Here is an 11,473-nt window from a genome sequence, read left to right on the forward strand (position 1 = left end):
CATGATCTCATTGGCCTCTCCGATTTGGTTTCAAAGTACTATCCTGTGCAGATAACACCCAAGTGATTGTGTCCCTACCTGATAACCACTTTTCTTTCAAAGAAAAATTTAAGCAATGTCTTACTGCAGTCTCCAAATGGACAAAAGACAATTGCTTGAAACTAAATTCTTATAAAATAGAAATTTTAATCTTGGGAAAACATCAACAGTTATGGCCCCAGAACTGGTGGCAAACTGAGCTAAGCCTCCATCCCACCCCATCGTAGGTGGTTAGAAACCCTAGAGCTAAATTTGATAGAGATCTATTCGGAGAAGCTGGCTTGGTATATGTTGTACACCTATGTAAGTGGGCACCTTGCACCAATCAAGACAACCCTTACGGTGATTTTAGTGGTGTTAGACAACCTTAGAAAGTGTTCTAAGTGGTAGCTGTGGAGAGCAGCCTTCAGGCGTAGTCCAAAAGGAGTATAAAACAGCTTGTTTTACCAGAACATAATCTTATAGGTATAGATTAAGTGAAAAAAAAAACACACCGTGTATTTTTAAAATTATGTATTTATTATAAGACACCCAAGGTAAGTAACCAGGAGCCCCACAGAAGCCATGTGCAGAGTGGGAACACGACCACAGGATCAAATCAAGTCAGTGGGTAAGTTGTGGTTGCAATTTTGAAGAAGAAGGACCCTTACCAGTGGACCCTGAAGAAACTCCGTGGAAGACAGAAGATTGGAGGGCCACCCCACCCGTGGATACTCTAGGAACCAGGATAACTACCAGGGAAGCCGGGTGCATAGGTGGGAAGTGGTGTCGGAAACAGCCATCGAACCCAATGGAGGACTTCAGGAAGATACCGCTGCTGGAGAAGGTGAAAGTGTCCGGTGGAACCCAAAGGTAGATTCAAGATGTGAAGAACCAGCAAGCAGAGGGGACAGAATCTATGCCACTTAGGAATGACCAGGAAGCACAGAAGACGGATGCCCACCGATGTCGAGTGTTGCAGGGAAGCTGACGGTGACCTTGAAACTGCAGCTGTGTGGACCATGTGATGCTGAGGATGACCAGGAGCCAGATATGAGCTGTCCCACATCGAATGTCAAGAGTTGAGGGGTCAGAGTCCTGTGGGAGTACCAACAAGCCTTAGCACTGCAACCAACATGGAAGTTGAATGAGGTGCAATGTCGCGACCAGAAAGATCTGGGAAACTCACCACAAGCAGGGGAGTCAGGGCAGGCCCTGGGCAATCTGGGGAACCCAAAGAATTCAATGATGACCCTCAAGAGGACCTCGAGCAGCTTACCAAAAATGAAAGCCTACGATGCAAGTGATGCAGTGAGGAAGAAGATCTTGGTCACTGGAGATGCTTGAGGTTGGAGCTACGTGGAGCCTGAAGATCTTGGTTGAAGGAAGCCAACAAGCCTTTGTAACTGCAAGTCGACACAGTGCACAGGGTTCGGTTCCTGCAGCTCCGACGAGTGATACTGGCCTCAAACTTGATGAGAGGACAGGGCAGACCTCGAGGGATGAGAAGAACCACCACCTGTGTTGCTGGACCTTTCGGATTCCGTGGGAGCCCAGGATCAGCAGACCAGTCAGCTTAGTTGCGGTGCCTGCAGATGCAGGGAAGTGTCTCCTTCACTTCAAGGGAAATTCCTTCAGGTGTCTTTTATGCCCACAGGCCTGGGAAGGTTCCTGTATGGTGCACAGACATGAACGCTGCAGTCGACAAACAGGGCGACGAATTCAGGAGCAGCAGATGTCTTCCTGGTTGCAGCCTTGATGCCCAGAGCAAACTCCAGCGAGGTCCAGAGTTCCTAGACAGTTAAAGAAGAAGTGGTGTTGGAAATGTATCTAGTCCCACGACGAATCTAGGGACCCACCAACAGGTAAGCATTAAATACCCTATGGAAAGGGTTGGGACGATACAGGGGTCCCTCCCTAAGGAGGGGCTGGACAAGAGAGAGGGTACTCCTCTGTCCTTTGTCCAGTATCGTGCCAGAGTGGGAGCTAATGACTCCCTGGACTGGTTTGAACTGGACTATGCATGGAGGGCACCAATTGTGCCCTGCACGCAGACTATGTGGCGCTGGCAAGCGCTCCCACACTGCCCCAATACACTAAATCCTGTCTGGGAGGTGGTCACACCTCCCTGTGACAAGATACCTATTGTTCCGCCTTCCCCTGCCCGAGTGTGGCTCAGCAGCAGGAGGGCAGAAACGTGTCTCTGGCCTGCAGCAGCCCTGGCTTGCTGTCTGGGTCTGGAAGACTGGTACCGGGAGCACTAAGGGCCTCCCAGAGGAGCTTTACGGTGCATGGAATCATACTCCCACACTGTTTACAGTGTGGGGGTATAAGTCCAACATGTTTGATAGCAAACATGACAGGGTTCGTTACAGTCAGATTTGAGATGGTCATTGCGTAATGAAGCAGTGCCCCTCTATATGTCACATGGCTGTCTCAATTACAACCTGGGAGAATGGACTCCATGGGCTGTAGGGGTGTCCTGCTCATGCAGGGGGACCCTCCCACTTAGAACCAAGCACCATACCTTTAGGATTGTAAGGCCTGCCTTAGGGGTGACTTATAGGTTTGAGTGTAGTGACCCTAGATATAGGGAAACCTATATCTTTCGTATCTGGTGCTAACACCAGCTTACACAGGCTGCAATGGCAGGCCTTTAATTGCAAATTGAGTGGTCTCCCATGGGTGGCATAATGCATGTTTCATCCCATGGGGGACCCCTGGTGTACCTATGCCCTGGGTACCTTAGTACCATATACTAGGGACTGATAAGTGTATGCCAATGTCCAATCTGGGATGTACCCAAGTACTAACCAAACCAATTTAGGGGAGAAAGCACAGAGACTGGGGTCCTGATTAGCAGGATCCCAGTCAGACTAAATCAGAAACAGCATAATATCAAGCAAAAAGTGGGGGTAACCATAAAAGTTGATCCACAGAGCCATTCACAAAAGGGTCTTAGCAGCCTTCAAAAGCCGATTACTCCTTTCTCTCCCATAAGTATTTTGAGATCTTCTCATTCTGCCCGCCTTCTCCTCTCAAAATTTGTTTGAACTGCGGAGAAGGCTGTTCCTTTGCACTCTTAGGACCTAATATCTGGAACAAATACTGCCAAACTAAGAACCATACAGTCTTCGTCAAGCTTCCTGAAAGAACTTACAGTATGGCTAACCAGAGCTCTTTTGATTATTGGCTTGTCACCATGTGATCCAGTGGATTTCAAGCCTTTACCACCTAGAAACCCATTTCCTAGAGTATTAGTTGCACTTTGCTTTAACTACAAGAGACCCAGCGCAACCATACAGAGCATTATGTGGGACCTCCAGCCATCCTTGCTTCCCAGCTGAGTTCTAGATTCTACTGTACTCTAGGAGTCCACCCAAAGTGAACTCCTTTTAACATGGGTGACTATTGCATCATAGCGAGGCCATGACATGACAATAAGGCGGCAGCTTATTGATAGTTGTCGGGTATATGCCTTTTTATCTGCGCTCTAAAATTGGGAAATCACGTACTGGTGCTTCCTGGTAAAATCTTTATAGCATACCAAGATCGGTCCTCCTCATTCCTCTGCATGAGTGGTGTGTGTTTGTGAGAAGTGGTTGGTTTGTGAGAGACTGGCAGACCAAGATTGTAGGATGCCCCACAGGGATAAAGGCAATCACAAAGTATATTTCCTATGTCTGGGATGCCCATTGCTTCCTTCACTCTTCCTTGAATCTGGCATCTTAAGTTATATGTTATAGTCTTTTTCTGAATTAACATTCACCTCAATGAAGCAGGAAGATGTATATACCAACCATGGATCAAGACACATACAGCAGGTCAGCCTGTCCCTTTAGAGAGGGAACGCATTAACAAAGGACTGTGGCCTCATGCATCACTTTTGCAAAACACCTTCACAGGGGAGATGGACTACCTGTTCATCCCACACATCCTGTGTTTAGGTTAAGGACCACCAACAGGCACTGCTTGGCCAGAGGAGTGCCTGGGTGAGATACACATGCCCAGTACACATGATGGGATACCTGGCATCCCCGGATGAACAAGAGTGACTGTACTCAATTGTAACATTGGTTTCCATGGAATGGAGATACACCTACAGTGAAATGGCAGATTCAAGGACGAGTGACGTAAGTAGTGGGCATGAAGGAAATAGAAAGTACACTCTATATCTACCAGGGAGGGCTAAGCCACTGACTCAAACTACTCGTCTAGTCCAGACGGGGCTCAGGGACAATCTGTGGTCCCATCTGCCGCTGCCAACTGAGGCGGCATTATCTGATAACCATGGCCACTGTTTCTCCATTTATTCTGACCCTGTAAGCCACATTTTAAGTTGAACTTAAAATGTGGCTCACAGGGTCAGAATAAATGGAGTAACAGTGGCCATGGTTATCAGATAATGCCGCCGAAGTTGGCAGCGGCAGATGAATTGCAATGAATTCTTAACACCAGTTTAGAGGAAAGGACTATATCATAAACAAGACATCAAGGTTCACTCCCTGATGAAGTAAGGAGCTATATTCAAGGAAGGGGGAAGAAGCTTTTGTCGTTGAAAACTGAACAAAGGAGGCAGACTGCCTTGTGAGTTTAGAACCTGCCTGCACTCACTGGAAGAACAGCCTGGCTCAGCCACCATAATCTGCTTCCATGAGGACTGTTGTTCAGCTTTGGAGATGGGAATGCCCCCTGCGTGGTGTAAGTTGTGGCCCCTGCCTTTAGTACCAAACTGTATCTGGTATCCTGGTTTTGGAATTTTGGCCCAAGACTCATGCAAATCTAGTGAGTGTGTGCCTGTCCTATGATGAGTCTGATCTTGGACCTTTCCTGGCCTGAGGGGTGCTCCAACGGCTCTCTTTATAGTGAGAGAGCACCACTGTCCCTGTCATGGGTTCACTTGTGTTGCACGGTGGTGGCAGCATGCTATGCTTTCTTTTATAGTAATCTTAATGTGACCAAGTCTTTCTGTTTGCATCGTGAGTGGTTGCCTACTGGCTCACTTGTGTAATGATCTGCTGCTGGTGTACCCAGACCCCTGTGCTGATATCTAGAGCACGTGCATATGTGTACGTATGTGTGTGGTTTGCGTGCTACGCACAGTTTACTGTTTTGAGTGAACCAGAGTGAGGGAGGCCTGTGGGTCCTATTTTGGAAGCCCCATGTCTGCTCAAGTGCACCAGATGGAGGTGTGGATTCTCTCTCAGACAGTGGAAAGGTATTGCTGCCATTCCTGAGACTCGACGTAGGGGACCAAGACGATGTAGAGAGGGGGGAGACAAGCTCCCCTTAGAAATTCAATTAGGTCATTTTACAGCAAAGAGCTGTTGATTAGTCTCACTCAATGCTGATGTGGTGGATGGTAGGAGTGTAGAGTGGGACTGCAGTTCCTGTTGTCAGAATGTGATGACCACTTTAGAAAGGGGTCATCCTTTTTTCCCCTCTTCCTGATCACTGATATGTGTTCCTGTGATGGACAGATGCGGAATGCTCACACCTCTTTGTGCCCCGGTTGTCGAGACAACTCTGCTGTGAGGCGCATCACTATAGACAAAGGCTGGAAAACAGCCTGAAAAGGACACATGAAAGAAGAACCAACCCAAACTAGTTCTGGCAGTGCAGGGTCAAGACTGATTTGCATATGGCTGGGTTCAAACTGGAATGGCATGGTGAGCAAAAAAAGGATGGATTTAGGCCCAGATCTCTGTACTGGGGTGAATGTATGACATTGATCTGCATTCTGTCCATCAATTGTTGTTAGTGCAGATAGAGAATACACATCCCGTCTGCTGTACCTGTATAAGAGTGGGAGCTGTGACTGACTTATTGTTCCAGTTCTAGTCAAACAAAGAGAGAGAGCCTCACAGAGCACAAAGTCAACTACAGAATAACTAGGGCCCTGCCTCCAAAGATGAGGGGACATCACCTGAACTCTGACCTGGAAGAAGACTTGGCCCTTGTTCTGGATCGCCTGCAGGATCCTGCCTGAGGAAAACGGAAGCAGCGAGCCAACCCTGCAGGACGAGCAAACACTTGTGTGGGCAAGAGTGGTTAGCCCAGTGCCATAGGTCTGTCTGACAGAGACTTGTGAAAGCGTGGTGGGTGTGTTCTACACCTGAAGCCTCTCATCACCATCTTAGTGGAGGATTTGCAGCACTGCCAATGTGTTCCCGAGCGAATCTCCCCATTGACTGTGCTGTTGCAGCAGTGGCACTAGTTTCATAGTACACCCAAGTGGTTTGCACCACTGAGGAAGAGACAATTACCAAGTCAGAGCGCTTGCCAAGCTTGTCGATAGAGCCTGTGCTGCCGCAGCCATCACGCCTGCTCCACAGTGTGCCCAAGCGATCTACGCTGCTCAAGAAGTATTCAGAGTAAACCTGTGGTGCACGTCGCCGCATGCTCAAACTGTCTTGTTTAGTGGCTACCACTATGGCACTTGCCAATCATGTCCCTTTCCGGTCTTTGGTGTCAGAAAAGATCTGCTCTTCAAGGCACTTGCCAGAGTGACTGAGTGACAGTGAGCCCGCCAAAGTGCTGACTAGAGGTGTGCCTGATCAGAACTCAGCTGCCGCTGTTGCAGCACCTTGAAGTGACTCAGCTGCCGTCCCCAAACCTGCACCCAGATGTGGACTGCATCAATGCATCAACCAGGGAGGACCAAGCCACTGACTAGACCTACTCATCCTGTCCAGAGGAGGCTCGAGCACAATCTGTGGGCCCATCTGCCACCACCGATTGAGAACTCAAAAAAAGAGAGAGAGGGGCCCCGTACCACAAAAAGGGGTAGAGCACCAAAAGACACTAGTCAAAAGCAAAATTCCCCTTCTTGGCACACTCACATACAAGAATACAGCCATTCTATCACCAGAACAAGACACCAAAGATAGAACCTAATCCGATATTCATATGAAAAAAATCAATGTATTTTATTAAAATATAATCATATAGCTTTATACAATAACAAATTGATACACCACAAAGTTAAAACAATTAAAAACACAAATAAATGTACATAATCATGAATACTCAACAAACAAGGACGTGGGGAGAAGCAGTAAGAAAAAATGTTTTCTTATCAACAGAAAGGGAAGACATATGATCAAGATCAGCTCTTTTCCTAGGTAGTAATACAAACACTTAATAGTTCGGAAAACAGATGTCGTTATAATCTATAGTCTCCCTTCTAGACTTGCGTCGACGCGTTTCGGTGGGACTCAAAACATAAAAAACCACCTTCTTCAGGACAAATATTATATTCTCCCATGGAGTATATGTGCAATCTGAATCAAATGACAACCTATCGACATTAAATACATATCCAAAATTTTACACACCAAAAAATAAAATACTCTTCTTATATACATGGGCATCTCTGTCCAATTACATTGATTCCTATCACAGAAACAAAACTGTACTACATATTACAGAACTTTTTTATATATAAAAAAACTGTGTTGTTCTCCTGGTGACTCCTCATACACCTCACTCAATTAGATCCATTAAAATCACAACCAGTGCAAACAGTGCCATACTTTTAACATTCCATTTAGACGAAAAAGGTTGATAATAACTCCTATATGTTTGTACCTTAAATTTTTGGACAATACGTTAAAATATGGTGAATCCTCAGGGGTCCTTGCCTCCTCGTATTACACCACCAACGACACTTAGATGTAGTCGCACAGAAATCGACCTGTCAGTCTAAAACAATTGAGAGACTTATGCTTTAGATAGAGTCTCATTAATTCAACATTTAGAAACTGTGAGACACCAATCTTTTTTTTTAAAATTTCTTTTTATTTGCAGAAATAAACAAATCAACAACATGGTCAATGGATTCGCATTAACGTCATTCGAACACCGGTGACACACAGTGACAGTATGAGTTAGAGTTTCCTGTGAATTAGCTAGAAGCGGTCAATATGTTCAGTCTATGGCCTCCAAGCCGGAGCGGCGAGCCTGCGGGGGCTCACAGATGTAACATCTGTATTCATTCCATTTGGACCACACCTCCCCCCACTTCCGGGGGCACCCTCGTGCCGTGTATGCAGTCTTTTCCTGCAGCATACACCAGTCCATGTCTCTTTGCCATTCGGCCAATTTCGGCGGAGCGGATGTACCCCAGAGGCGGGCAATGTTCCTTTTAGCCACCATTTGCCCCAGTGTGACCCAGAGTTTCCCTTTCACAGGCAGGTCCGTGGGTTCCCATATGTTGAGGAGGCATCTCTTCGCCTCCGGGCGTATTTCTACCTCCCATACCTCCTGCATGCAAGACACCACCCTCCTCCAGTACCTCCGCACACTCGGGCAGTCCCACAGGATATGGAAGAAGGAGCCGGTCTCTCCGCAGCCCCGCCTGCACAATCCCTCCCCCCCCCGTCCCATCGCCTGCAGTCTAGTGCAAGAGATGTATACTCTATGCAATATCTTCAGTTGTATGAGCCGGAATCTGGCCGAAATTGCCACCTCTCTAGGGGACGCCAGCGCCCATACCCAGTCCTCATCGTCAATCTCAAGTCCATCCGCCACCCATTTCTCTTTTAGGGACCCGAGTGGGTCAGGGGAATTATTGATTAGTTTTTTATATGTGAGGGAGATGGCGTGCTCCGGCATGTGACCATCCAACAACCTGTCCTCGAGTGGGGAGGCCTGTGGGGGCATAGTTCCTGGTGGTATGTTGGACTGGAGGGAGTGCCTAATCTGCATGTATCTGAAGTATTCAGTGCGGGCCAGGTCGTATGTGTCCTGAAGGTACGAAAAGGGTCTGATCCCCTCGGGCCCCCACAAATCTTTGACCTGTGAGATGCCAATAAGGTCCCAGCTACGGAACCCCTTGGTGTGCCCCAAGCTGCCCAGTCTCTCCGATGCCCACAATGGAGTGGCCAAGGTAAGAGTATCGGACCAACCTAGTTTACGCTGTGCCGCATGCCATATTTGCACAGAATGTTTCGTCGGCCCAGTGAGCTGATGTTTACCAAGTTTAGAATAGAGCGCGACCTCATAGTTCCCACCTGGGAGTAACCATCTATCCATCCCGTAAGCCGGGCCGTTACCGTCACTGTACGTCCCCTGGTTTATCGCAGATAAGTGAGCGGCCCAGTAATACTTGCGGATATCAGGGAGTGCTATCCCTCCGTCATACCATCCCAGCGTGAGTTTATGCAACGCTATTCTAGGTGTACCGGACCAGAGGAGGGCTCGCTGCGCCGCCTCTATTGCCGCGAAGTAAGAGTTCAGTACTAGGTCCGGATAGTTTTGGAGGGCGTAAAAAAACCGAGGGAGTGCCATCATTTTGAAAAGGGCCGCACGGCCCAGCAGGGATATAGGAAGCTTCTGCCAAGTCTTTGAGTCGCGTTGGAGCCGGCGCAAGGGGGGTAGTAGATTCTTTTCATACAGAATGGACTTGTCAGTGGAGACGAAAACTCCGAGGTATTTGAATCCGTCCTCCGCAACGGTGAGCGGGCAGTCGCTAGGCAGCCTGGGGGGGCTGCCGAGACACCAATCTTAATCATCTGTTTACCTGTCGTCCTGTGCTCGTGTGTTCACCAAGTTCAGGTATTAAAAGCAACAACCAAATCTGGAAAAGAGGTCCAAATATATATTTCTTTTAAGGAAACTGGAAACCTCCCTTATCATCACTGAATTATTTGATCTCAGACTTGCTAGTACAGAAATTTTTTTAGAGACATGAATACCTTAATAGTTTCGTAGAAATTGAATGTTCTTTTTTAAAATAAAGGCGAAATCCTGGGGAGGCCTTATTTAGTTCACTCGCTCCCTCAGAATATCTCGATCACAACTTCATTTCGAGATTCTTTTATTTGGCTGAAAGAACAAGAGTACCGTATTCAGTCGTTATTAGAACAGCTTCTACAGCGAAAATACTGGTAGAGCAGCAGTATTGGCTGCTTCATATTAATCAGGTGATTCCATACGAATAGCTCTATCTAAGGAAGAAATCCCTTACTTCTACACTAAACCCCTTGTCAGAGAACCTGGGTAAAACTAAACACCAACACCCCGACCATCTCTACTGATGCGGAGTGATTCTTCAGACCCCTACTTTGCCTAAGTGGAACCAAACCTCCCACGCTAAAACCTTCTCTACAGAAACGGTGTAATTATACAGCCCCCTGCTTAGCCATATAACGTATCTATATACGTTCCGCATTCCATGAAAGAAACGGCTACTGACTAGGGGCTAAAAAGGAGACCTCCTACACTAAACAGTTTGCCGACTTAAAATCTTCCTTACACTCACCTCATATACCGGGCATATACGCCTCGTAACAATCTGTGGGTCCACACGTCTCGACAACTACACCAGAACTAAACCACCTTTTATACCACATGAGTCAGGAGCTTTCTCGGTCAACGAGCCACAGCTGTCTTGTGTTGACTCGATGGAAACACGGGGGTTCCACTGTGGCGGCCATCTTGGACTACCCTACATAGAGCCACAGCCGTATAGATGTACCGAACTTTCTCGTCTGACGGAAATTAGACACAGCAACAGATATCATCAATATTGACATCTTAACTGTGTGCATGATAAAATAGTCACAAATTATATTACGATCAAACAACCACTAAACAATAAATCCAACAATTGCTCTGGCAACCATCTTTAAGTACCAAAGGAGATCGGCCAAGCTTAGTGTTGTTCCTGTTCAGAGGAAACACCCACTTAGCAGTGAGTCTGCCGACTACTATGGCGGCCATCTTAAACTTCCCCAGGGCTCGAAAATGCTGAGTATTAGTACTCGACCAAAACAGTGGCCATTTAAGTTGCACCCATGGTACCACCCAGAAATACCATATGAAACAAAATATTCACATGGAAAATTACTATCTAGGGGATACTCTAAAAAAACTGCGATATTACAGTCAAAAGTACCGTTGTTAAAGGATAGCAGTCTTACCCTAATTGGTGTATACTAAACATGATCGCATTTAATCCACCACATCACAATGCGATACTACTGTCCATAGAGTGGTTATTGAAGGATGCTCAAAGCCTAATATCATTTAATCAAGCGTTCCCATTCTTCCTTAGAGTTAAGGCCATTGCGCACTGTGTTAAAAAGAGAGATGTACCATTGCTCTCTCGATTTCCTTTTTTGTTCCATGTTACCACCCCGGGCCCCCATCCAGATCTTTTCTAATATGAACCACTGTATGTCAGAGTCACTATGCCCCATTTCAGTGTAGTGAGCAACTAAAGGGGCATTTACCTTCCTCGTTCGAATGGCAGAACAATGCTCTTGCAGTCTGATCCTCAACTCCCTGCCCGTTTCCCCTATATATCCTTTCCCGCACGGACAACGGAGGAAGTACACAATATTTCTACTTCTGCAATTGTTCATAGATCTTGAGGAAACCAAACACCCATTATGTTCCAGTGAGACAGACTCAACACATAGGGAACAAACATTGCATTGTCTTCCCTTTC

General features: G+C 46.8%; 1 long non-coding RNA gene across 1 annotated transcript in view; it reads right to left on the bottom strand.

Annotated features, from left to right (window-relative positions):
• Positions 1-10,397, bottom strand: part of LOC146863872 (uncharacterized) — a 92,158-nt gene extending 81,761 nt beyond the window's left edge. Inside the window, exons 1-2 of the long non-coding RNA XR_014969611.1 lie at positions 10,283-10,397; positions 9,717-9,846 (exon numbers count right to left, since the gene is read on the bottom strand). This is a non-coding gene — a long non-coding RNA (uncharacterized LOC146863872). The remainder of the gene's footprint in view (positions 1-9,716; positions 9,847-10,282) is intronic.
• Positions 10,398-11,473: the final 1,076 nt, after the last annotated feature.

The sequence above is a fragment of the Triturus cristatus genome, chromosome 2_1 (genome assembly GCF_964204655.1).
Source record: "Triturus cristatus chromosome 2_1, aTriCri1.1, whole genome shotgun sequence".
In the NCBI taxonomy this organism is placed as follows: domain Eukaryota; kingdom Metazoa; phylum Chordata; class Amphibia; order Caudata; family Salamandridae; genus Triturus; species Triturus cristatus.